The following is a 25,920-nucleotide window of genomic DNA, read 5'->3' on the forward strand; positions in this document are numbered from 1 at the left end:
GCGTTTCCACCACAAAGGGTACCCTTTTGGTGGGCATGGTGTAGGACAAAGTTTAAGTCGACGTCATATTCGCTCGAATAAATGTCTACAGTAAAGCTGTACGGGTCGTTCACATATCATAATGAGCAGCACTTCTAACAAAACAGATCCTTTATACACCTAAGTACTTGTTTATAAATGTTTATTACTAACTTTTCTATGAACATGATTTGATTATAACTGCAGATCAATGAAATAGCCTACTGTAACGGCTGTAATTATATAAAATAAATACATAAATGCAACATATATGAACACATACAGCCCCTTACAGTCTCTGATATATTATTAATTACAGAAAAATTACACACGGCAAACATTTAGTACTTGAGTTCAAAACAGATGCAATATAGCCCACAGTCAGCGCAAACCTCTCATCTGTGTCTGTAATCTTCACCAGCACATGTAAGCTCTGTTAGAGAGTAAATTTGTCATTCCCAGTTCATAATAGTCCAAAAGGCGAAGATAAACATGGCAGTTTGTTCATGATTCAGGTTGCTAAAACAATTTTGCTCCTGTGTTTTGATGGCTTCTCTTTTTTTCCACGCTTAACTCTTGCTTCACTCTCGCGCTTGTCCTTTTTTTTTTAATGGATCCGATGACGGAGACACTTCAATAATCGCACTCACGTTATTATCAACAGCTCAAGAAGTTCGTTATGTCAAATATAGACGCGGACGCGAGCTCCCGGAAGAAAGCGAATACCATTCGCACTTTTAGATGGCTTCGTAAAACAACATCAGGACACGGCAGATGTGTCTGTTCATCGAGACGACAACAAGGTTTGTTTGAGCCCGGGTCATCCCATTATTATATGCATATAGTATTTCCATGTAATATCTCGGCTTTGTATTTAAAAAAAACATGGCGGTTCCTTTGTTTATGTTCTGTGTAGCTCCACGAGCTCATGACGTATCTCTGTAACCAATCAGCATTCAGCTGCACGTGTAGCTCCACTTTTTGGTACCCTTTCTACCATTTGGTACCCTTTCGAAAGGGTGCCAAAAAAGTGGTACGGTGCGGTTTGGTTCGGTACACTTTTTGACAGTGGAAACGGCCATAAAAGCGTACCGAACCGTACCACTCAATGGAAACGGGCCATAAGGTTTATTGCTTAAACTTAATGAGTAAAGAACCATAGGGTACCAAACGCATCGCACTTGCTAAGTTCTTAGCATTGCAACCTGAGAAAACCACCAAGCAGAGAGTCTGACTAAGGTTTACTGATTAAACTTAACACCAGCTTCAGGAAGAAGTGAAACGTGGGTTTGTGTTACTTGCGTTTTGATGACCAGTCTCACTCGTCAGCTGGTTGAGGAAAACCCCTGCAAAGCTGATTGGTTGCAGCGCATTGACGTGGTTGGAAAGTCGTTCATTGGAGAGGGGTCTTCTGGAGTGTGGGATTGGTTGTCCCGGTGACGGAGAGTATGACGTCAACACGCGGGAAGATTTTGGAATGGGGATTCCTCCAGTGACCTGCTCCTTGGCAGAATTACGAAACTTAGGAAGTCAGAGTTGACTTCGAAAAAGTCGAATTACTGACCCTACTGCGGTATGAGGCAGCATCCGAGTGTAAACGGGAAAGCAGTTATACGAGCAGAACAGGGGTCAGACTGAGTTCATGCGAGTCGCGAACGTACACAGAAGCAGCTTGAGCTCCAGTGAATGGGTTATTGTTGCCGAAGTGATGTAACAGCGGACAGATGCAGGCTTTACCGGGTAGTTCTTCCAAGAGCGTTGTCCGGCAGGCGTGTTGTAAAGACGGAAGGCGTGCAACTCACAGTTTGTGCGTAGAAACCCCTCATGAAGCCTAATCTAATACCACGAAATTTCATGTCATTTAAGTTTTATAGTGGGCAGTTTAGACCAGCCCAATCTGTGATTGTCCAATGGCCGTGGCTACTGAGTGAGACCATGCCTCTTTTTTCACTGGTTGTCTACGACCAGTGAGGGGAAGACCTGTGGTCGTGCGCTGGAAATAAAACTTCACTTACTGTTATTAAAAATTCAATGAAGCTTTGTGAATAACTATATGCAAACACAGTCTTATCACCTAAACAAATGTTCTCTGAAGCCTTATAGCTTCAGTTTGACATGAAACATCACAGCCTTTATCAAATAGTTATTTACATGCGTTACTCATGCTACAATGTTTCATTTACATGCACCCTATAGTAAATACACTTGCTTACATACATAGTAAAACATACCTGATGGACCATTACTTAGCAACACATTCTTTGTCTTATAAAGGGGGAAGAAGAGTGTGTATAGGAATTAAGTTCCAGGTGATAATTGATAAAGGAGACGAAGGGGGCACAACGGGGCTTTATGAATGCTAATTGTAAACTACTTAGAATAAGACTGAGTTACTACAGGTCGCTACTTGTGAATTGGCAAGTATACATGCGTCATGTACACTCCCCGGCCATTTTACAACAACGTCCATGAAACATTACTTATGGTCACACAATGCTTGTATATTCAAAGAATATTTACCTGTTCGATTAATAAAGCCTGTGGAGTTGGACAAAGGTCTTCTGATCTCAATGTGAGTGCAGTCAATTGCACCCAAGCAATGCGGCATTCCGTGTGTCTTAAAAAAGTTGGCGACCGGGGGGGTTGTTCCATAAAACAAGATTAGAAATCAAGCCAGGCTTATTTTGGTTAGTCAGACTTTTTTTGTCAATACCATTTCATAAATCAAACTTTAAAAAGTTTGAACTCAGTTACTATGGCAACTTATGCTGGGAAACTAACCTGGTTTGGGGCAGGCTAAGCCAAACTAGAACAGTAACGCTAACCTGCTGGTAATTTTAGGTGTGAGTTTGCCAATTAATTAAAAGTGTATAAAAGGGATCTCAAGTCATGTTTGTGAATTTAACCATGGCGTGTCCTTTCATTGATGAGGTCGTGGATGAGGGAACTATTATTGTTCGAAGGGCATTTCAAAGAGAACAAACTTTCATGGACAGGTCAAACCTATTGGAGTTTCATGACAACTACCTTTATGAGCGGTATAGATTTTCAAGAGATGGGATTGTGTATATTTGTAGATTACTGAGCCCATACATTGCAAATAGCACATGCCGCAGTGAGAGTGCCCTATTACGTCTCTGAGTGTGCTGCCTTAATTCATGAGTAAGCCTTGGTTCAAACCAATCAGCGCACTCTATTATGTATGCGTTGTAACTTCATTAATATGCATGAATTAGATATAAAGGAAGACTCCTTTTACCTGTTACAGTGTTCAGACGGCAGAGACTGGATTTGCCACTTGTCTCAGATTAGGTTCCTGTTGATTTTCCTGCCTCTACAGATTCGGTAAGTGTGCTCTTTCCGTTTGTGAAGACATGACTTAGTGCAATGACTGGCATTACTAAGTATTTTACAGTAATTCTTCAACATTATAGACTGTAAATGCTTTGTTTTAAATGAATCGTGTCTATTCAGTGTCTTTTAGTCGGTTGTACAACAGTTATATTCGCCATCTGAATCCGAAACGCGGTGTGAGGTGGTGTGCCAGTACGATGTTTACACAACAGATGTAGCATGCCAAACAGATGCTGTTCCGCCCATCAAACATACCAGCACACAATACAGTTGGAAACCAAAGCAAAGCAGCAAGAGTAAGAATTAAATCCATTTCTCTTTGCTGGTCAATATTGAGTTGGCATACAAGCACGTTTTGTCTTTTCAGGCAACCAGGTTGAACAACGTAAAAAGGATGTTAGCTGTAGCATGTCATGTACTGCTAAAAAATCCAGCTTAAACCAGCCTAGGCTGGTTGGCTGGTTTTAGCTGGTCGACCAGGCTGGTTTTAGAGGGGTTTTGGGCATTTCCAGGCTGGTTTCCAGCCATTTCCAGCCTGGTCTTAGCTGATCAGGCTGGAAAATGACCAGCTAAAACCAGCTTGACCAGCCTGGTTAAAGTTGGACATAGCTGGTTTTGGCTGGGCTCCCAGCCTGCTAGGCTGGTAAAGCTGGTTTTAGCTGGTCATCTCCCAGCCTAACCAGCTAAGACCAGGCTGGAAATGGCTGGAAACCAGCCTGGAAGTGGCCAAAACCCCTCTAAAACCAGCCTGGTTGACCAGCTAAAACCAGCCAACCAGCCTAGGCTGGTTTAAGCTGGATTTTTTAGCAGGGCGTTGAACACCTCGTTCGAGGAACTTCCACTAGCTGTTTCAACGCCTGTAAAAAGGTCAAGAACAATGTCTATAGATGACATTACGTTGAACCCCGAAGATACTAACCCCACCATCTATAATGAGAGGTGAGTAATTTGGTTATGTACTTGCTACTACAATATAATGTAATTTGGCGTGTTGTATTAATATATTTTGTTGAATTCCTTTTAGGTTTTTGTGTCTCCTATCAGCACTGTGGTAGAAACTCCACATAACAGAATGAGGAAATTTATTGTTTATGAAGAAAACCTTATTGCGCTCTTCAGGCAGTGTCCTATCTGCACAATAAGCTGTGTTATACACAGTAGGACAGTTGGAACTGTTTTGTTTGTGGATCAGGTCTGCACACACTGTGGGCATCATAACACTTAACACATTATAGGCACATTATATATTATGTAGGCTATATAGATATCTGACTTGTGTTTTTTGTCAAATGTTTACACCGCGTATAGATGCTGTTATTGTTTATACATTTTAGCAAATTCTTTCTTCACTTGATAAGAGCTCTATTTTCACCTGAGACTCTTAATAGCCCTGTAAAGTTTCCTGTGACATGCTTAAATGTTGCATCGTTGAACTTTATATGTCAATTTTACGTTTGTGTAATTCTAGGTACCATTTTAATGTGTGTCTAATCAATTGCTAATCACCTATTTTAATCTAGAATCGCCTTGACAATGTACCCCAATTTTGGCTATATGTTGCAGGGTATGTTGACAGGCTCCTGGAGCTACTTTTTGACTGCGTGCTAGAGCAGCCCAAGCTGTTTCAGGACAAGCTCATGCAAATACGAGTTCCTGAACACCTTTGCATACAGTATGAACGACGAGAAAAGCGGGAGGCTGTGGCACTATATCCGCTTGTTAAGTGTGACTTCACGCGGAGCGGCTTCTGGGTCCAAGTGCTCTATTTAATTGAATGGGGAGATTCATGAAATGGTAATAATAAACGTTTACAAAGCCATTTAATACTTTCGAAAGTCACGATCGCAATATATATGTCCATGCCTAATATCCGATGGCCAAAAAGTAATTCATTGTTTTATAAATTGTTAAAATTTTGGTTTTTGTTATGCAGCAAGCCCAGAGATTGTTGTGTACACTATGACTTTATATAAAATTAACTTTAATGTGCGACATTAATAAAAAGTGATCATAAACGAATGATTTCTCCACTCAAGTGAATGGCGGCTTGGACCCGGAAACAGTATCACACACGTCACAAACACGTCACCATGTAAAAAGCGGATACCTCAAGATTTAAGTCCACAACAAAGTAGGGCTGCACGATTCTGGCTAAAATGTGAATCTCATTTTTTTTTGCTTAAAATCGAGATCATGATTCTTTAGATGTAAAAAAAAGGTTAATATGAGTAGGCTATTATTATTGTTAATTCTCAAACAAGTATGTATAATATGTTGTCCATATTGAGTTATAAAGGAGAATTTCTGTGGCTTTATAATATGGATGTGTGCGCTCACTGTGATGGGTCCCTCCGTTAGTGGCGAGAGCACTCGATGCACAATGCCAACAGTCGGTTGGCGAGTAAACAAATGTAATGAATGGAAATACACAGGTCTGTGCGTATTGACATTTCATGTACTGCTGTACAGTAACGTGTCATTTGTTTGTTTCGGTTGTCTTCATTTTAATGGTTTAGTTTCGTGATGATTCTTTGCTGTGCTTTATCTGCCTAATTCCCGCTGAAGTGGGCGGGTTGTGTGACGTTTGATTCGGGGGTGTTCTGTGGGCGGTCTTTGTGTGACGCGCTGTGAGCTACTAGCTCGACAGTGGAAACGCGACATGATTTCGGCCTCATTTCTCAACCTCCCGGGCTATTGGCCCGGCCAGATAAAACCCCTGGCTCGCACTGGCCCGATAGTGGAAATGCGGCTATTGTCCTTGAAGTGGTTACGAATTATTAGAAATTAAAAATAAAAAAAAAGTTAATTTGTCTTTCTAGTCTGTACACTTTCGTTTTATTAAGTAGAAAGTAGAAAATAAATATTGTAAATTAATGTAATGTGATGCTATGATTTACATGTTTCCGATTGGCTACTTCTACTTCATACCTAATGAGGGGGAGGGGCTTGTTGCTCAAACAATACACAGACTCTGACGTGAAGCAGCAGCAGCTCCGTGTTTCCTGTGTTTTTATTAACATTATTGTCCCTCATCAGGTATGAAATATTGAAATCGTTATCAAAATGTGTTGAATATACGTTAGAGATATAAAAGCAACAAGTGTCATCTATTAAATTAACCCGAAAGTGTATATTAATATATATAAGAGTTCGTATTAACTGTATATATATATATATATATATATATATATATATATATATATATATATATATATATATATATATATATATATATATATACGCTCTGCACTGTAATTCCAACGGCAACAGTGATGATTTAAATGCCAACTGAAGAAACGGTCAAGTGAATGTATATTAGATGTATCAACAGGGAATATTGTTACAAAAGTAATTATAAAGTCACAAAGTGCTATTATTTCCCATAGTTGGTTACAATGTATATATAAAGAGAGATATATGTGTAGGTCGTTTATATGCCTTTGTGTGTTATAGAATAATTAAACTGTGAATAGTTTATTTAGGAAGAATCATATAATTACTTTATAGTAATTTATAACAGTAATGTGCAGGGAATATGCATGTGATTATTTTGTGATGTATATATATAATATCTGTGAAGATGTTTACACATGTTGTTCTACAGTGTGAAAGTATACTTTTAAGTGCATTCATTTAAAAAAAAAACAATACACAAACTCTGACGTGAAGCAGCAGCAGCTCCGTGTTTCCTGTGTTTTTATTAACATTATTGTCCCTCATCAGGCGGTGAGGGCGCTACATGTCCTCTCTTGTGCTCTTTTATGACCCCTTTGCTTTAACCTGTCAACTGTTTTCAAAGATATATATATATAATGGCAGATTCATAGGGCCCTCCACTCACCCAATTAAATATGTCTTCATATATAGGGTTAGTAAATTAATTAAATCTTCTTCGCTAGTTATGACAGTTAAAATTCATACCTGTTTTATAGATGGCATACCATAAAAAGTTTAGTAGGCAAAATGCTGATTTGCTGGCAATGACACTGTCTAGTAGTGACTCTGAGGATCATTCTTTGGTTTTTGCACAGTCTGGTGTTTGTGCAACCGACAATTCTGAAAATGTTTTCAAAGAAGATTTTGCAGAAAGTACTGCAAACAGTGCTCGTGGTCTTGATGACCAGCGATACAGTTACTGTAAAAGTGATGACACTGAAACAGAATCATCTTTAGAACCAATATGTGATTTGAGAAGTGATTTAGCAAAATGGGCTGTTCAGAACAAAACAAAAATCTGTTGATGCGCTACTTTCTGTGTAAAGGAAACATGGACATTATCTACCTAAAGATGCCAGAACACTTTTGGGAACTCCTTGCTTTCTAGATGTACAAAACATGTGTGGAGGTCAGTATCTGTATTTGGGCCTTGAGTCTGGGCTTTTGAAAATATTTGCACAATCCTGTCCTCCTTGATTTCAACATTGGTGGCCTGCCATTATTCAGGTGATCAAATGTCCAAATTTGGCCAATTTTTATGTCTGAATTTCTTGAAGAGCTCACTAGACTTCAGCATGATGAAATTTCATTTGAAGGTGACGCCTTAAATGTTAAGATCAATGCTTAAATTTGTGATGCTCCAGCGAGAGCTTTTTTTAAAGTGCATAAAAAGGCACAATGCATACAATAGTTGCGGGCAATGCACCATTGAAGAGCAATACATAAAAAACAGAGTTGTGTTTAATCACCAACCACATGAGAAGATTTTGCCAAGGACAGGAATTCAGACATTTATCTCCTACCCTTTCCACCAAATTGGACTTTCTCCAGTGGCAGATTCAGACATGTCATGAATACAGTCATTTGTCTTAGACCAGGGGTGCTCAACCCTGTTCCTGGAGATCTACCTTCCTGCAGATTTCAGTTGCTAATCCATTTCAAACACACCTGCCTGTAATTATCAAGTGCTGTTCAGGTTCTAATTAATTGGTTCAGGTGTGTTTGAACAGGGTGAGGGCTGTGTTTTGCAGGAAGGTAGATCTCCAGGAACAGGATTGAGCAGCACTGTCTTGGACTATATGCCAGGGGTCACCAAACTTGTTCCTGGAGGGCCGGTGTCCTGGAAATTTTAGCTCCAACCCTAATCAAACACACCTGAACAAGCTAATCAAGGTCTTACTTGGTATACTTGAAACATCCAGGCAGGTGTGTTGAGGCAAGTTTATAGCTAAATCCTGCAGGGACACCAGCCCTCCGGGACCGAGATTGGTGACCCCTGCTATATGCATCTTGTTTGTTTAGGGGTGGTTAGACGCATGTATGTCTTCTTAAAACAGGGTCCTAGAAAGTGCAAAATTTCCCAAAGGCAAATTTGTGAAATTTCATCCAAATTGGAGTCTCTAAATGGAAAAAAATCCCATGGGAATTTGCCTGACAGCCGCAGTCCCTTTCTTTTCTGGAGAGATGAAAAGCAACTGAATTCCAGCAATTCCTTCTCTACACTGGACCAGTTGTTCTTCGTGGTGTATTGCCTGACAGCTTCTACTATTACTTAATGCTGACCGTCGTCATGTCCATCAGCTACTAAGCTCTACAGCCTTGTCTTTGCATCATACAATGAACATTCTCTTGTCTACTTAGCAGTAGATGTCAGACATTTTTGAACATCTGTAAATGAGATCTGTGCTTTTACATTTGAAAACCATCTTTAAAAAATCCAAACTCTTTGCACAGCTTTCAAAGAGAATCGCTGAGATGGGGTAGACTTTTGTAGTTTTTTTTTCCAAAGTTATTAGATTATTATGTTTTAAAAAAGAGCCTTAAAGCCTGGATTTTTTTTTTTTTTTGGAATGTTTGTTTTAAAGATTGTGTGGAAAAAAATCTTAGTTGCTTCATTTTCGTTTCTGCATAAGTAATAAACATAGGGAACTAAATTTAAAAAACTTCACAACATTTATGTTAGTAATTTTACATTAACTTAATGTATGCAGACTGATGAAAAATAAATAATAAATAAATCAGGTTTTAGATGTAATTTGACCCCCAAAGATGTTATATTTTATTTTGACTCAAAGAATTCATCTGTGAGATTTATAATAAATCTTTTGATTGTATTTGTTAAATTTCATATTCATAAATGTAGATTGACTCTAAACCTTGTTTAAAGGTTTTTATTATTCTATTTCTTTTCTATTATCTATCTAGTTAGATATTTATTTATATTAAGACTCGCTCCAGAATATTAATAGCAAGAAATGTCAAGATACAATTATAGTTGCAAAAGAGCTAAAGTTAATTGTTTGGTAAACTACTAATGGTAATAAATCTACTTTTCAAGCTGTTTGGACAGACGCGTGTAGGTATAGTGTATGGACCGTCATATTGGGGTGATCTAAACACACCCAGTGCTTTTTTTTTTTCAATTTAACAACATAAAAACGTTGGAATGTGGAAAAAAAATCAGATATAAATCGGATATGTGACAATGTGACTGTCATGCAAACAGGCAGATCGGATTTATTGAGGCATTCCGTTTAATATGTTTTTTAACTTGCGACAATGTGGTGCTTCTTTGTGGTTTAATGACATAGAAGAAAGAGCATGTGTGGAGACGCTAACGTTGTAAACAACAACAGAAAAAACACGGAGGAGGAAAGTCAGTCGCCACAATTTGCTCCCACCCTGAGACCTCTCTTGTACCCAGTGTGCCACTACTCGTTCCCACAAATTCCTCTGAATGGTGGAGGACAACATATACCATATGTGCAAGCTACGATGACGACCCTTTCCCACCTCCGCCTCAAAATCATAAAGTTGAGCGAACTTCGTGTTGTAACTTTTGCTTTTTGTCGATATTAATACACGCACTACGGGCTACACATAGAACAACTTTATTCTCTCTAACACCGGTGCGCATACAGGCAAAGGCTACATCAACTACACACACACACACACATCAGGGCTATACCATTAAATAAACTGCGTGGGGGTAAATCTGGACTGAACCATTCACTGCCTATACTATACTTCACATATTTCGCAGAGCTAGTGTGGCCCAGATGCTAGAACCTGCCTTTATGCATGTGCGACATCATAAATGGTATGGCAAGTGTAAACACATAAATTGGATATGGGTCATAATTGAAACTTGTAAACAGGCAGGCAAAAAAATCAGATAAAGGCAATAAATCGGAATTGGGCATGAAGGCCTGACAGTGTAAATGGGCCTGCTGAAAGGCATGTAGAAACGGTGGGCAGGGAGGACTAGCCTTAAAGGTGCAGTACAACAAAACTGCCTCCTGGTGCAAAAATGTAGAATCTTATAAAAGGTATAATAAAAAATCTGATGGGTGTTTTGAGCTGAAATGTTAGACACATTTTAGAGACTCAAAAGACTCACATTAAATCTGAAAAAAGGGGAACCTAGGTGCCTTTTAAGTTAGCATTATGCCAAGTCATCACAAATAAAGCAATGCATGGGAAACGGCTTTGGCGTGTTAGTTGCAGTTCAGTTTGCAACAAGCTAATGTTAACTAGATAAGTTATTTTAATCACTAATACAGCAGATTCATGGACAATTACAGTGATTACAGTAATCAGCATTTTTGCCACAACTAATTTATGAATGAATCTGCATTAACTACATTGAAGAGAATCACTATTTAAGGTGAATTTAATACCCTACTTACTGAAGTTTAACTTTAACTGAGCCACAGCCGCACACCTGTGTGTGTGTTTAGAGTAGGTGAGATGAGCTGGGAATGCACGCAGTGGGCAAAACCACTGTGAAGAAGGGGAGGAGGAACTCAACTGTTTCCAAATGCATTTTAAATGATAAATGTGGTTTTCTTTCTACTTAGACAATTATTAAGTGTGAGGGGGGTCCACCCCAGGGATTTACGCCTGTAGGTTATTGTGTATGGAACACAATGTGAATTTATCAACAAGGTAAAGACAAATCCGATGTTTTTTTTTTTTTGTGGCACAAATTCACACCTCTAAAACATATTTTGATATTTAATGGTAAGTAAATATTGATTAAACAGTGGCCTGTGATTTCAGGAACAAGAACATAACCCCCTACAGTAGAATAGTAAATACAAGATTTCTACATTTCTGAAGGGAGCTGATCTTAACATCATTTATAAAACTGTAATACAAACATTTTGTACGCAACACTTTTCACATTTTGATACCAGCAGACAAGCTAATCTAGTGCAAATGAATGCACAAAATGGCTCTAAAATGTATTAATTAAACCACAATTGAAAACTTATTAGGGGATTGATTGTCAACGGTTTTTGCAAAGTAGGCGAATATTAAACAAACCCATATTACTTTATCACCTCTATAAGGATAATGAGGAGAGAAAGCATGAACATAAAATATGTGAAATTAATGACGAGGACCAATTTGAGTTTTGCATTGTTTATTTAGAATTAAACAACAAAAATCAGCCCTCCACCCTTGTTTATGATATTGATTCCATCCCCACCATATTGAAACACAACAGTTCTCCCAGCCGGTAACGCTGACTTAACACCCAACCCCACATCCTCCTCTTCCTCCTTCAATTACTCCAAATCCTTCTTGATCTTGTCCTCCTCATTCATCATGTCCCATTTTTTTATTTTACTTTTCCTGCTCCTCTGTCTCTTCTTATTTTACTTCTCTTTCTCAACCCTTTTCTCCTTCCTCTCCTTCAATGTCTTCTTTTTCTCAACCCTTTTCTCCTTCTCCTTTAATGTTTTCTCTCTCAACCCCTTTCTCCTTCCTGTTCTTTAATGTCTTCCTTCTCAACCCTTTTCTCTTTCTCTCCTTTAACGTCTTCTCTCTCAACCCTTTTCTCCTTTCTTTCCTTTAACGTCTTCGCTTTCTCAACAATTTCTCCTTACTCTCCTTTAACGTTTTCTCTCTCAATCCTTTTCTCCTTCCTCTCCTTTAACGTCTTCTCTTTCTCAACCCTTTTCTCCTTCCTCTCCTTTAACGTCTTCTCTTTCTCAACCCCTTTCTCCTTCCGATCCTTTGTCTTCTCTTTCTCAACCCTTTTTCCTTCCTCTCCTTTAATGTTTTCTCTCTCAACCCCTTTCTCCTTCCTATCCTTTAATGTCTTCTCTTTCTCAACCCTTTTCTCCTTCCTCTCCTTTAATGTCTTCTCTCTCTCAACCCTTTTCTCCTCCTCCTTTAATGTTTTCTTTCTCAACCCCTTTCTCCTTCCTATCCTTTAATGTCTTCTCTTTCTCAATCCTTTTCTCTCTCTCCTTTAACGCCTTCTCTTTCTCAACCCTTTTCTCTTTCTCTCCTTTAACGTCTTCTCTCTCAACCCTTTTCTCCTTTCTTTCCTTTAACGTCTTCGCTTTCTCAACCCTTTTCTCCTTCCTCTCCTTTAACATCATCTCTTTCTCAACCCTTTTCTCCTTCCTCTCCTTTAACATCTTCTCTTTCTCAACCCTTTTCTCCTTCCTCTCTTTAATGTCTTCTCTTTCTCAACCTTTTTCGCCTTCCTCTCCTTTGTTGTCTTCTCTTTCTTTCCATAACTCTCCTGCCCCATTAACATGGGGCGTCAGCTTTAACGCTTTCCATTGACTTTGAATGGGTGACGTCAGGCATTGCCAAACTGCATTGTGGATCCGTCAGCATCGCTCGCTGCAGAAGTTAAGAAATTCTAAACTTTTCAAGTGCCAGCGGAAGTGTTAGCCAATCAGATCGCTTTATGCAAATATCCCAGCTCAGAGAGTAGCCAATTGCGTCCATACAGTTTGATAGCGATAAACAGAGGAGAAATTTTAAAATGTAGGGAAAACTCATTGCGGTTGGAAATCACCCGGTCCTTTATGACCAACCGCTATATATATATATATATATATATATATATATATATATATATATATATATATTAGGGATGTAACGGTATCAGAATTTCACGGTTCGGTAATACCTCGGTATGAATGTCACGGTACGGTATTTATTGAATCATTTACAGGAAAAAAAAACTTTTGAAAATACTCCAAAAAAGTGCCAAAAGTGTCAATGACATACAAATTAGCCATCTATCTGTAAGCTTTGAAACACTAACTTCAATTTTAATAACAAAAAATTATTAAACCATGTAAAAAAATAAAGTTTCAATTTAGTATTGTTGAAAACTTACCACATTCAACATTTAATCACTCACTCACTTAGATAGAGATGGGTTTAAAGGAAAATTATCATATAATTATAATCTGGTAAAAGCTGGTATCTCTGGGTATTTACAATGTCCCCTGCAACAGAAAAAAACCCTCTCATTTGGGACTGAGGTTTCTAGGACAAGAGAGATATGACTTGGCCCATGTTGACAGCAGTGGGTAACGTTGTGCATTGTCTTTCCACCACTTGAGAAGACAAACCATGAGTGAGATAGAGATCTCTTTGCGGTACAAGTCAATGTCTGCATCAATCTGAACAGTGTGCTGTGTTTCTGCAGTCCCCATGACTGTTATTAGTCGTATTCCCCAACTTGCAGGCACGTGCACACATAGGGCTCAACCTGTGCAGTGCACATGCCCTTTTTAGTCTTGGATAGAAAATGCCCTTCCAAAACGATCAAAAGTGCCCCCGCGACGCGACACAACCTCCGTCCAATCCAGCCCTTCAGTAGGCGCGCGACAACACCTCTCTTGAATATGCGCGCTCAACCCCCCCTCGGCGCTTTACAATACGCGCGCCACAACACAGCTGATCAGAACGCGCGCCACAACACAGCTGATCAGAACGCGCGCGACAGCACCGCTATTCAGCACGCGCGCGGCGACAACACCCGCTTTAGGTTCGATCATTTCCATCTTTTTTTCATCTCCGCTACTAGCAGCACACTCCATTTCCGCATTACTGGATCTGTAGCGACAACAGACCGCAAAGGATTATGGCCACGCCTGGGCTGATGGGAAATGAAGTTTCAGCTACGTCCCGTTCGCTTCATTCGCCTGAGCAAATTTTCTCAGAAGACCTATAGTTTTACCGAGTCATGCGACTTCGGTAATATCGAAAAAAATTAATATTGCGGTATGACGGTATTTACAATACCGTTACATCCCTAATATATATATATATATATATATATATATATATATATATATATATATATATATATATATATATATATATATATATATATACCGGGATTCATACCGGAGAGACCAGGCTTGGAAGGAGGTGGCGGTTGGTGATTCTTGTGTGTATTGGACCCATTAGAACAAGTACCTAACATAGGATTTACCACAAAGGATATTGCTCCGGCAGCCAAATACACAGTAAAATATTAGGTGAAATGTAACAGAAAATATTTAGATTTGAGTGGTTAGTGATTTTAACTATTTATTTTAAAACATAGACAGGGTTTTTACAGTAATATTTTAAATATAATTTTAATTAATACTCATTTAACTACAGTTTATAAATAATTGAGCAATACGTGTATATGAAGGGTCTGCTTATTTTATTTCATTTCATTTTTTGCATGTCAGAGGACATATGCAAAACCTGCTTGAGGTCATCAAGAGACAGATTTAGAAAGGAGAAACGTAAAGAAAGGGAAATGAAGAGGAGTGGACCAGGGTCTGTTGTCATACAGCCTTGGCGTTTTATGGCTATGATGGGCTTCCTAACCCCATTCATCACCAATCGTGAGACTTCCAGCAATATCCACAGGTCTTAACCCCCTTTACCCAGCACGTCTTCTATCCAGTCATCCCTCAGTTTAAAGCCAGTTGGACAGCCAGGTCGAGGGAGAGTCAGGCCATAAACTAGCAAGCCATGTCAAGCAGAGATGATGAGACAGGGAATAAAGGTGACAGTCAGAGAGGCAGGCGCAGACGGAATTCATCTGCTTGTACTGTGTTTTCACATGAACAAAAATACACATACATATATACACATGTATGTATGATACATATATACATGTATGTATGCATACACATACACTATATATATATAGTGTATGTGTATGTATATATATATATATATATATATATATATATATATATATATATATATAGAGAGAGAGAGAGAGAGAGAGTCACAACATATCAGCAGTAGTAACATTTTACTACTTAAAAAAAAAAATGAAAATGCAAAGCATGGTATAGGTTGTGACGCATAGCAATAGAATAAAACAGCGCGATATAATACATATAAGACATATTTGGAATGTACTCTTTTTTTATTTATTTATAAAAGTATGGGTAGCTCTAAAGAGCTTTTGTGGCTTTGAAAAGAGCCTTTGGTGTACTCTATGAACTCGGCTGCCATGGCACTGCACCCTCCTCGTTGAAATGTGCACAGTATGCATCCTGGAGTTGGATGGCTCTACAATTGGCATTGTTGGAGTCCATCCTTGGTGCATCTCTCAGGAGCTGAAGGTGTGTTGACGGTGGGTTCAGCTCTGCGTGTGCGTGTGTTCAGCATCTGGTGGTAGGTCAAGCGTACCATCTCAGAGACCCTCCTAAACGCAGAATTCCAGAGTGTCCCACTGGTCCTGCCATGTCCACCAACATCCACAACACGAAGAGATAGTTGGCATCCACAGCGGCCAAGAGCACCAGTAAGTAGGTTGACTTGTAATTGAAAAAGAAGGACCCAGAATTCGCAGGCGCTTGTTGGAGCACATTTTTCCCATCAATAGCACCAACACAATTAGGGATGTTCCAGCGTGCGTGGAACTGGTCAGCGATAGTCCTCCAGTCATCCTTTTTGGAAACTGGCATGGTCTCCTCCACCAGAGCTATCCAGATTGCCCTGGCCACATCCCTCACAATGCCTGTGACAGTTGAGTGCCAACAGTTACTGAAGACGATTGTTTTAAACGAATCCCCAGTTGCCAAGTACCTGGTGAAAAAAAAGCAACATATAAGATTACATTTTACAGATAACATAAAATAGATGCATATGAATTACTCCGCATTTTGTGACTCTGTGGTCCTTTAAGGTATACAAAAATCGCTTTTTACATGGTAGACTCTTAAAAAGAGTATTATCTTAATCATATTAAAAGCGTAATATTGCTGTCCATGTAAATGTACTCCGTTAAACTCGGATGATGTCACAAGCTGTTAAAGACTGCCCATTCTGTCCTGTTTCCACCTTAAACGCAACTTTTGTAAAGCGTCTGCTTCACATTGCCGTGTCAGAATCCTTGTAAAATATAGCCATACTTTAGAATTTGATGAACGCGATCATGTGTGTTAAATCTGAAGGAAGTTGCTCTCTGGCTGCGCTGTCCTGTGCATGTTGTTTGTGTCTGTGTGCGCATTTCCTAGCAAAAAGAACAAATGCCTAAACATGTCCATTTCGCTGTCCATATCCCTCAAAGTTGTTTAAATGTTTAGAGAACGTGAAACCAAAGTCCCTGTAAGAATTAGTCTTTAGTGTGACTCAACGCGTACCTGTGGGTGTCTTTGTTGTACTGCTTGATGCATCTTACACCCTCGTTGCAGCACCAGTGGCAACAAAATTAGGCACCGAAATGCATATGCTGTATCAGTGATCCTGCTTGTGAGAGACTGTACTCACTCTCAGCTCACATCATTCAAAAGAAAAGGGCCACATTGTCCCCTAATAATGTAAACAGACTAGACTGTCTTAGCAACTGGCTGAACGTAAAGAAGGACTAAGCAAAATTGTTCCTACTTTATAATGAATGTTCCCAACTATCAGCAATACAACTTTTCAGTGAGTGTAATTGTTTGTATTCAATACTTTTTTAGTATTTTAATTTTCCAATTTCCATGTTTGCAATGCCTGTATTTTTTTTTTTTGTTTTGTTTGCTAGCTAAATCTGACAATTCTCCTCCTGCCGGACTTCTACGTCCTCTCCCCGTTCCATCATGTCTATAGTCTAATATTGCGTTAGATTTTGTCACTGGGTTACCACCCTCCACTGGTAATACAGTTATTCTCACTGTGGTCGATCACTTTTCTAAATCTGCGCACTTCATTCCTCTCCCCAAACTGCTGTCAGCTAAAGAAACAGCCCAAATCGTATTCAATCACATAATTAAGATCCACGGTTTACCTTCTGACATAGTTTCGAACCGCAGGCCTCAGTTCGCATCACAATTCTGGAAGGAATTCTGTCGGCAGATAGGGGCCATGGTTAGCTCTTCATCCGGTTTCCACCCCCAAACTATCGGGCAGGCTATCTATGCATAACCTTTCTCTGCAGACTCCCTTGTAAACTCAAAGAATTATAGGCCCCTTTTCCATCTCCAAGATCATCAACCCTGTAGCTGTCCGCCTCCATTTACCCTGTTCGACTCAGCACGTTCATCCCATTTTTCACGTTTCTTGCATTAAGCCTGTTATTCTCGCTTCCTCCAGACTTTCCCCCTCCTCCCAGCCCGCTCTTGTTAATGATGCCCCTATTTTTACTCTTAAGAAGATTCTTGCCTCACGTCCCTGTGGCAAGGGTTTTCAGTATCTTGTCAATTGGGAGGGATGCAGTCCGGAGGAGAGGAGTTGGGTGGCAGCCCGGGACATTTTGAACCGCTCGCTAATCGAGGACTTCTCGCGCGGGATGAGTATTGTAACAAGTCAGGTTTGATCTAATCTGTGTTGTTAACTTCAGCTGTTTCTCCTTTCAATCTGCGCTGGCGCGCCAACATTACTCACCTGTTTCCATTTGAGTCTATTTGTCTCTCCCAATATACCTGCCCCTTCTTGTTATTCTACATTTTATCCAGTCTAGTCCAGTAACTTTGATCAACTACCTATCACTTTTGCTTACCTGTGAACTGTGCAGACTCGCTGCTGATTCCCAGCTCCTAACCTGCGCTCGCCAGCTACAGCCCACTCTCCGCTCCGAGGGAGCCGAAGCGGATCACCAGTTTTTCTCTCCAGTCTGCTTTCTCCCACGGGTGGTCTAGGATCAGCAGCTGCCTTATTTCGAACTGAACTCTCTCCGTTTTCTGTCCGAGCCTGAAACGAACACTGTTTAAGACAGACACAATATATAGAATAGAACAAATACCTGGAGGTTCTTTCTACTATTTTGGCATTCTTAATACATTGCCTAGATTTCTTCATAAAATGTTGCCTCAGCTATCTAAGACACACATTGACATTGCAGTTGAAGTTTGATGGCATTCCATTGCACAAGAGTTCAAATATGCTACTGTGGCCTATTTTAGGCTATTACAAGGCAAACAAAGAAACCTGGTGGTTCATTCTGCTGTTGCGACTCTGGATAAAGTGACTAAGCCGACAAGAAAAAGAATAAATGAACAAAGAAACCTTTTCTAATAGCAATATTTGGTGGCATTTCCAAACCAAAAATCTTGGCTGAGTATTTCAAAAGGTTAGTTGATGAAGTTAAGATCCTGCAGTCAGGCTCTATGTTCAGAGGAAAGGAACTACTTCTCAAAATTAGTTCTGTGGTTTGTGACGCACCTGCTCGTGCTTATGTTATGTTAAGGGTGTCAAGTCGCATACGGGTTATTCATCATGTGATAAATGTGTACAGTCTGGTGTCTACATACAAAAGCGCATGACTTTCCCTGAGACCAATCCAGCTCTAAGAACTAATGAAACATTTGAAAACACCCCCATCTATTGACACATCAGCAAATGAGGAAATTCCACTTCTCAAAAATCCTGAGCCGATGCATAATCACCTTGATGATCATGACTATGAGCAGCCAAGTTTAGAGAGCCTGCAAGTATCCTCAACCCCAGCAAGCAAAGAAAAAGGAAGAGGGAATAAATATAGCTCACTGCTCAAAGAAAGGGAAAAGCTGAGGTCTGAACTTAATAAATTAAAAGGCAACTCCAAATAGCAAAACAAAACGCACAATACATGAAGAAGAAAGTAACGTGCCAAAAGAACAAACCGAAAACCGAAAATAGCAAACTGAAAAAGAAAATGCAAACCTCAAGAGTAAGAAGACAGGAAGTGGTCAACTTTCTTTGAAGGGATGAGAATAGTCGCATGTTATCAGGTAGAAAAGACACAAGCTGCATCCCAAATTGCATACTTATGCACTATTCTACGCCATTTTATAGTATAAATAGTGTGTGTGTGTTCACACTGAAAACTCTAAAAATATTACGTGCACTTTAATTACCCGGATGATGCTCTCATTCAGCCGCTAAAATGAAGTGTGAAACAGGGTTCTTGCACCATTTTAAAAGTAAAATTTAATGCCTTTTAAGATCTTTTTAAGACCTTAACAAATAATTTAAGACCCAAAAATTATATTTCTTTGGAATATTCTACTCATTTTAATGTTTTCGTTAGATTAAAATAAATTGTGTCTAGTCACAGTATGGATAACCCGCAGTACCTGCCTTTTGGGTGTCTGGTGGTGAAATAAAACTGTTATAGCTCACTGTGAGGGGGCATCTGAACTTGAGCTGTAATCAGGCTATGAAAGGTAGGCCCAATAGAGCCCGAACCCGACAGGTACATTTTGATTGACAGCTTTTTAAAAGCCAGAACCCGTTTATAGCCCGACATTATCCAAATGTGCACATGCACAGCTCTTTAGTCTTTTTTTATTAATGAGTTGTTTATATGCGTTAACATTACTTATCCATAACACAGGCTACAGGCCAAGTTAGAAAAAAAAAAAAAAAAAAAGATGCCCTCTGTAACATCAACACTTTAAATAGGCCTGGGTACATACACTTAACGTTTAAATTGGCCAACACACCAATAAATAAGTCTTTCTTAGCAAATGAATTAAAATAAATGATAAATGATGACGAATATTTGGCAATAACGAAATTAAGAAAAAGGCTCAGTGGGATTTGTTTTGCCACTTCTCTTCACAATAAGGTGATGGTGAAGCTGAATAATAAAAAGAATAATGCCAGCATTAGCTGTATACTCTGCATACATTATGATTTTATTAATAATTAGTTATAATTTGAAATTCTTTACTCATCAAGATTAGGTTATGTGTTTTGGGGGGGAACATTATTGAATCCACTGTAAATGACTTCAGTCATGCATCACATGACTGTTCATTTACTGCACAAGCCCAAGCCCGGCACGACCCAGTCTAAAATGATAGAAAAAAAGTCAGAACCCAAAGATCTTCAGCTCTAGTCTGAACTAGTAACATTGTTAGGTCGAGCTGCAAACAATGCAGGGATTAACCTGGACCCGCTATGACTAGCTGCTGCAACTTCCAGCTGCTGCTTTCCTCCTTTCATGTGATACTCGATGACTTTGAGCCCCATGGTCCCTAACGAAAAGGTCTTTTTGCAGAATTTACACATTCCCTCTCTGCCACGTTGTTAAATTTACATTCTCCCATCTTTGCATTTTGAACCTCACATCAACAACTGCGTAATGACAGGTCTGTACTCTGTACACGACCTACCGTAATAAGCTAATAAATCACGGAGATTGTCATTTCTTTCCTGTTTCCCATACTGAATTAATCATGTATTAGATGTTTTACGGTGGACCACTGTGCTTCCCTATTGTCATTAAGCAGACCGGCTGAAAATTTAATACCTACAGCCACTTTACGGTAAAATTTAAGACAAATTAAGACCTTAATTTCCCAGATTTTAATTTAAGACTTTAAGGACCCGCGGGAACCCTGTAAACATTTTTTCGTCATTTACAGCTGGAGTAACACAATAAGTGTTAGTTGTAGCCTGGACAATGGCTAAGGTGGAATTTGTTAGAAGAATTAAAGACGAATTCCTACAGCTGCAGGACTGGAAATTCACACTGTGCAGAATAAACAGGCACAGAGAAATAATACCGTTAGAGCTCTCCACAATTTGCCCCGCCACTATTAAGACCTGCCAGGAGCTAAGGCAATCACGATCAACTATATACATATGACCCAAGGTATGAATATTTAGCCATTTCTCTTTTAAATAAACAGATGGACAGTTACTTCACGACACAACAAACAGATTTGAATGTATGCTGTTTGCTTATGTTGTGCACAATGTGATGTAATTAAATGCTGAGGAAAATTTACTAGAAGCTGACAATGTAAATTTTTCAATTGCTATGTTTTAACATTCTGATGAAATTATTGTATTAATGACATGTGAGAATGTTTCTGCCTTCAACATGATGTTTTTTGCAGGTTTTGGAGCCAGCTGATGTTGAAGATTTACCTGATGATGACGACAATGTAAATGTTTTAAGTGTTACATCTTAAGACTCTGAAAGAACCAATGTATGACTTACATGTGAGTTTTTCATAACACAAATGAGTGATTCCAAAAATCAGCATTTTGTGCTTTTTTAGATTGCAGAGGTTACTGTGGATGACAATGAACTGCCAAATAACAATGTAAAATATACATTTTCAATTTTAACATACTACATGGAATATGCATGTCAGTTTTTCAGAGGTCACTTTATATATATATATATATATATATATATATATATATATATATATATATATATATATATATATATATATATTTGATATATATACATACATATTGGCGGTGATGGAAGTGTTATCAATTTATGAAATCCGATGTAAACAGGTGTTTTAACTCAGAGTAATAATTATGACGTTAATTTTTTTACAGACCAAATTGTAAAAATTCTACATAGCAATGACCAGTTAGCAGCTAACGAAACTGTCGAGATTGAAGCTGATGTAATGAACAGATTAGGAGGCGGTCGACCTCGTCGTAAACTTACTGATTTGGCATTTGATCAGGTAATCAAAAGAAAAAAGACAAAGCTTATTTATACCAACAAACTATGGTTCTCTATATGTCTAGCACATTTTCTAGATCCTCAATTACCAGAGTGTAAATTAGAAAACCGTGCAACGATCATACACAAAGGCTGGTCTTGCTATCCAAGACGAAGTAGGCCTTCACGACATTGCTATATTTGAACAACTGTTATAAAAAAATTGTTGTTTCTTTTATAGGTCAAGCACAGGGGTTACAAACCTACATAACACAGAGCCAAACCTTAAAACATTGTTCCTTTATTCACAAGACAATCATTACTACATGATTCTCAATTTGATTTCTTTCATAGGCTCCGGCTATGTGTGTGAATTCTGCTATAAAGGCTTCTCATACCTTAGACATCACCAATGCGATCACGTCTGTAACGTCCAGTTCGACAGTGAATGCTGCAAGCACCCTAAAAAAAAACATCCATCACCTGGATTGTTTGCGTTATTGCAAATTGGATTACTGCTTTGATGCTCACAAGAAACCGGTGCTTAAGAGAAAAAGTGTCTTGCGACGTTATAAAATACTGCAAGGATTGTGGTGGATGTTACGAAAAGTATAAGTGTCAGCACGAATGTGCCCTGATCCATTGTGCAGCATGTCGTTAAGAACTTGACACAGGGATACATAAATGTTTTATCAACCCTGAAAAAAAAAATCAAAATAACTCAGAAAAAAAATGTTTTTTTCGATTTTGAGAACAGTTATGAAAAGGGGAGACACGTGGCTAATTTTGGCTGCGCGATAACATTTCTCAGTGCAGGATTTGGAGCTGGAGAAACTGACTCTGTGGAAAAAATTATTACACATTTCAGAAAACCCAAATACAAAAGCTACTGCTTCATAGCTCATAACACTTCCAGTTGTCTCATTTCTAATTCTTGAATATTACTGCAAAGCCGGTCTTAAAATGGACCATGCAAGTATGTAAATTAATATTTATGGTCGATGACGTGTTTGAACACAGTTACATCAATAGCATATCAGTCATTCCAATGGCTCCAATCGAAGATGCCAGCTGCATTAAATCTCACCATGACAGAAAAAGGCTACTTTCCACATCATTTCAAAAGAAAAGAAAATGAGAACTATATCGGTCTAATCCCAGACAAAAAGTTCGATGCGTGTACACTACTGCTTCACACTATGTGTTTAACTTTAAAGGAGCAGTTGTACCACTATGGTGAAAACGATGTTATCTTGCTCCTCAAAGCGTGTATGAAATAGAGAATTGTTTATAGAGTATACTCAAATAGATCCATTCAGTTTCACGACTCTTGCAAGTTGTTGTATGGGTGTTTTCAAAACTCATGATCTCAAAGAGGGCACTGTGGCTCTAACCAATAATAATTCGTACATTCACCAAAATAAGAAAAGACTTTCAAGCATATCAATAGAAGGGTTGGAGTATGTAAAAAAAAAAAGCTCTGAAACATGATGAAATGCAAATCGGTAAATTTTTCTTAAACAGTTATTATTAACACGCCAGGTCTAGGTATGCTCTTGAATTTAATGGTTGTTTCCACCATGGTCATCATTGCTGTTATGACACCCACAACCTAAACTGACTGTCGGCGATCCCGTACGGTGTTCTCAGAACTCGGTCTGACAAAAAGGTCGAAATTCTACAAAGTGTTTATGGTATGAAAGTAGAGGTTATCTGGTAGTGTGAATGGGCTAAGATCAAGCAGACATAGGCTTCAGTGATGAAATTTGAGCATTTATTCAGCTCCGGAGAGACTGAAACCGAGATGCTCTTTTTGGTGGTCGCACAAATGCTTATAAGTTGTATCTGAATATGGCTGATGACGAGAAAATTTGTCAACTTGATTTTACCTCTTTATACCCGTTCTATCAAATCAATAAAGTTACCCGATAGGACACCCGGAAATGATTCTTAATGATTTAATTAAAATTACTACATCCAGTACTCCCCTACAGATGTGGCGGTAAACTCATGTTTCCCTTATGTCGAACATGCGCACATGTAGAAAACCAGACATCAAGCTGTGATCACACGGATGATGAGGGGGCTCTTTCTGGGTGCTGGGTCAGTATTGAACTTTAAAAAGTGATCAAGAAAGGTTATGTAGTAGTCGACAAAGTTTGGCATTTTTCTTAAAGGACGGAGAAGTTGTTTAGCAAATACTTTAAAATGTTTTTTGAGTTTCAAACAACAACAAGCATCTGGTTACACTTCAAACGTCTAGCGTTATTTTTGGATCTAAAGACGGCGACTGGATGCCGCCTCTCAGTGATCATTTGGGAGAGCTGACGGATGAAATGGGTGAAGGCGATTATATTACAGAGTTTTGTTCCAGCAGGTCCCAAGTCATACGGGTACCGCCGATAAGGTTTACATGAAAGCTAAGGGTATAACTCTGAATTCTAAAGCAATAAGATTAGACACATTGATGGTATCGTTGAAGGGTATGTGACATCCGTTGATGACACTCAATACATTTTAGCACAGGCTGACAACATTGTCAGGAATAAAAAAATAAATAAATAATAAAAAAAAAACTCACGCTGCACAACAAATCATTGGTTAAAAAGTTCAAGGTGGTGTATAACAAAATGCAGACTTTTACCCGATTACACGACACTGCTTTATGGCTTTTAAAATGTACAGAGGAATGCGTGAAGCAGCTGATTTTGATTTCAGGCTTTAACATCCGTTTTCCTGCGTTATAAGCAGACCATCCAATTCTGCAAAGTCCTTGGGTGAAAATGCTGTAAATACGGCTTCAAAAAAATTTATGGTATTTTTTGTATGACTGTTGGCAACCTTTGTATGATGAATTTCTTAAATTGCATGACATTAAATTTATTGAAGGTATACATCAGAGTCTGAATGATGATCATTTACTACCATGTGATAAAACAAACTTGATTATCGATGATATGATAAAAGAAGCTTGTGGAAATTCCGAGATTGCAATACATCCACCATCGTAATCTCTGCAATTCTTATCGTGCAAAATTTGTTTGTTCAAGGCAAATCCAGCAGAACCATCAGTTTAAGCACAAATGGTTTAATTTTGTTTAAAAACCCACGTGATGCATATCAAGTAGTGGTGTTGGGTCGTCAGGTGTATCCTGGTAACACAAGACATTTTATGGAATGTTATCAAGTTGCCGTCAAGAGTCAATTATCTCATGATAGACTATAAAGATAAAATTTCAGAATAATTTAATCTCAGAACAGGATCGTCTCTTCACCCATGTAAACTTTTTTTTTTTTACAGAACAGTGGTAAAGTTTAAAAAAAAAAAAAAAAAAAAAAAAATTTAACCTAGCCAGTAGCGTTAAAACTGTCATTTTGTTCCAAGCCTGAAGAAAATTATGGGGAGTGTTTTTACAAATTGTTAGGTGTTTTGCAGTGAAACTTGGGCCTGATTCTTGGCAGATAGCTCAAAATCATGTAAATAGCATCTTAAAACAGTAAACATCACCTAGAGCCTAAATTTGAGTTTGTGCAGGAAATATAGTTAAATAAACAATCATCTATCCCAAAGGGAAATTCATATGCCACAGCAGAGCTCTCCATACAAGATATATAAAAGTTCCCCACACACACCTAATAATCATTACAATTCAGCATAATTTATCTAGTTTTATTTTGGTTATACAATCTGATGACTGTTTTTAGAAATCACTTGTCTTTTTCTGTAATACTGGTGTTGAATTAATCTTGCACTAAAAGAACAAACGCACAAACCCTTGGACTGTATCAAAAATTGGACGATTATTGCAGTTCATCATACTAACAAATTTGTCCATCATTCGTTCTTGTGCAATCTCTTCTATAGGGTGTAGTACACCGCACAACAAAACTTGCCCTTTTCATAAGCATATTCACTTTGTTTTTCTCCTTCACCACCTCCCCTCCTTCCC

The 25,920-nt window shown here is 38.7% G+C and overlaps 1 protein-coding gene, 1 long non-coding RNA gene and 1 pseudogene across 2 annotated transcripts in view; 2 read left to right on the top strand and 1 right to left on the bottom strand.

Moving 5' to 3' along the window:
- The window catches only part of grk5l (G protein-coupled receptor kinase 5 like), a 785,510-nt gene that overhangs the window by 429,488 nt on the left and 330,102 nt on the right, over positions 1-25,920 (top strand). The gene's annotated exons all lie outside the window — the stretch shown is intronic.
- Positions 7,847-9,062, top strand: LOC147835786 (uncharacterized; annotated as a pseudogene).
- On the bottom strand, positions 16,448-20,044 carry LOC147835787 (uncharacterized). The gene is made up of 2 exons (XR_015498567.1): positions 18,130-20,044; positions 16,448-18,049 (listed from the first exon to the last, which is right to left on the bottom strand). It is a non-coding gene; the product is annotated as an uncharacterized LOC147835787 (long non-coding RNA).

This window comes from Danio rerio, chromosome 8, assembly GCF_052040795.2.
Source record: "Danio rerio strain M-AB ecotype USA chromosome 8, GRCz13ab, whole genome shotgun sequence".
NCBI classification, from domain to species: domain Eukaryota; kingdom Metazoa; phylum Chordata; class Actinopteri; order Cypriniformes; family Danionidae; genus Danio; species Danio rerio.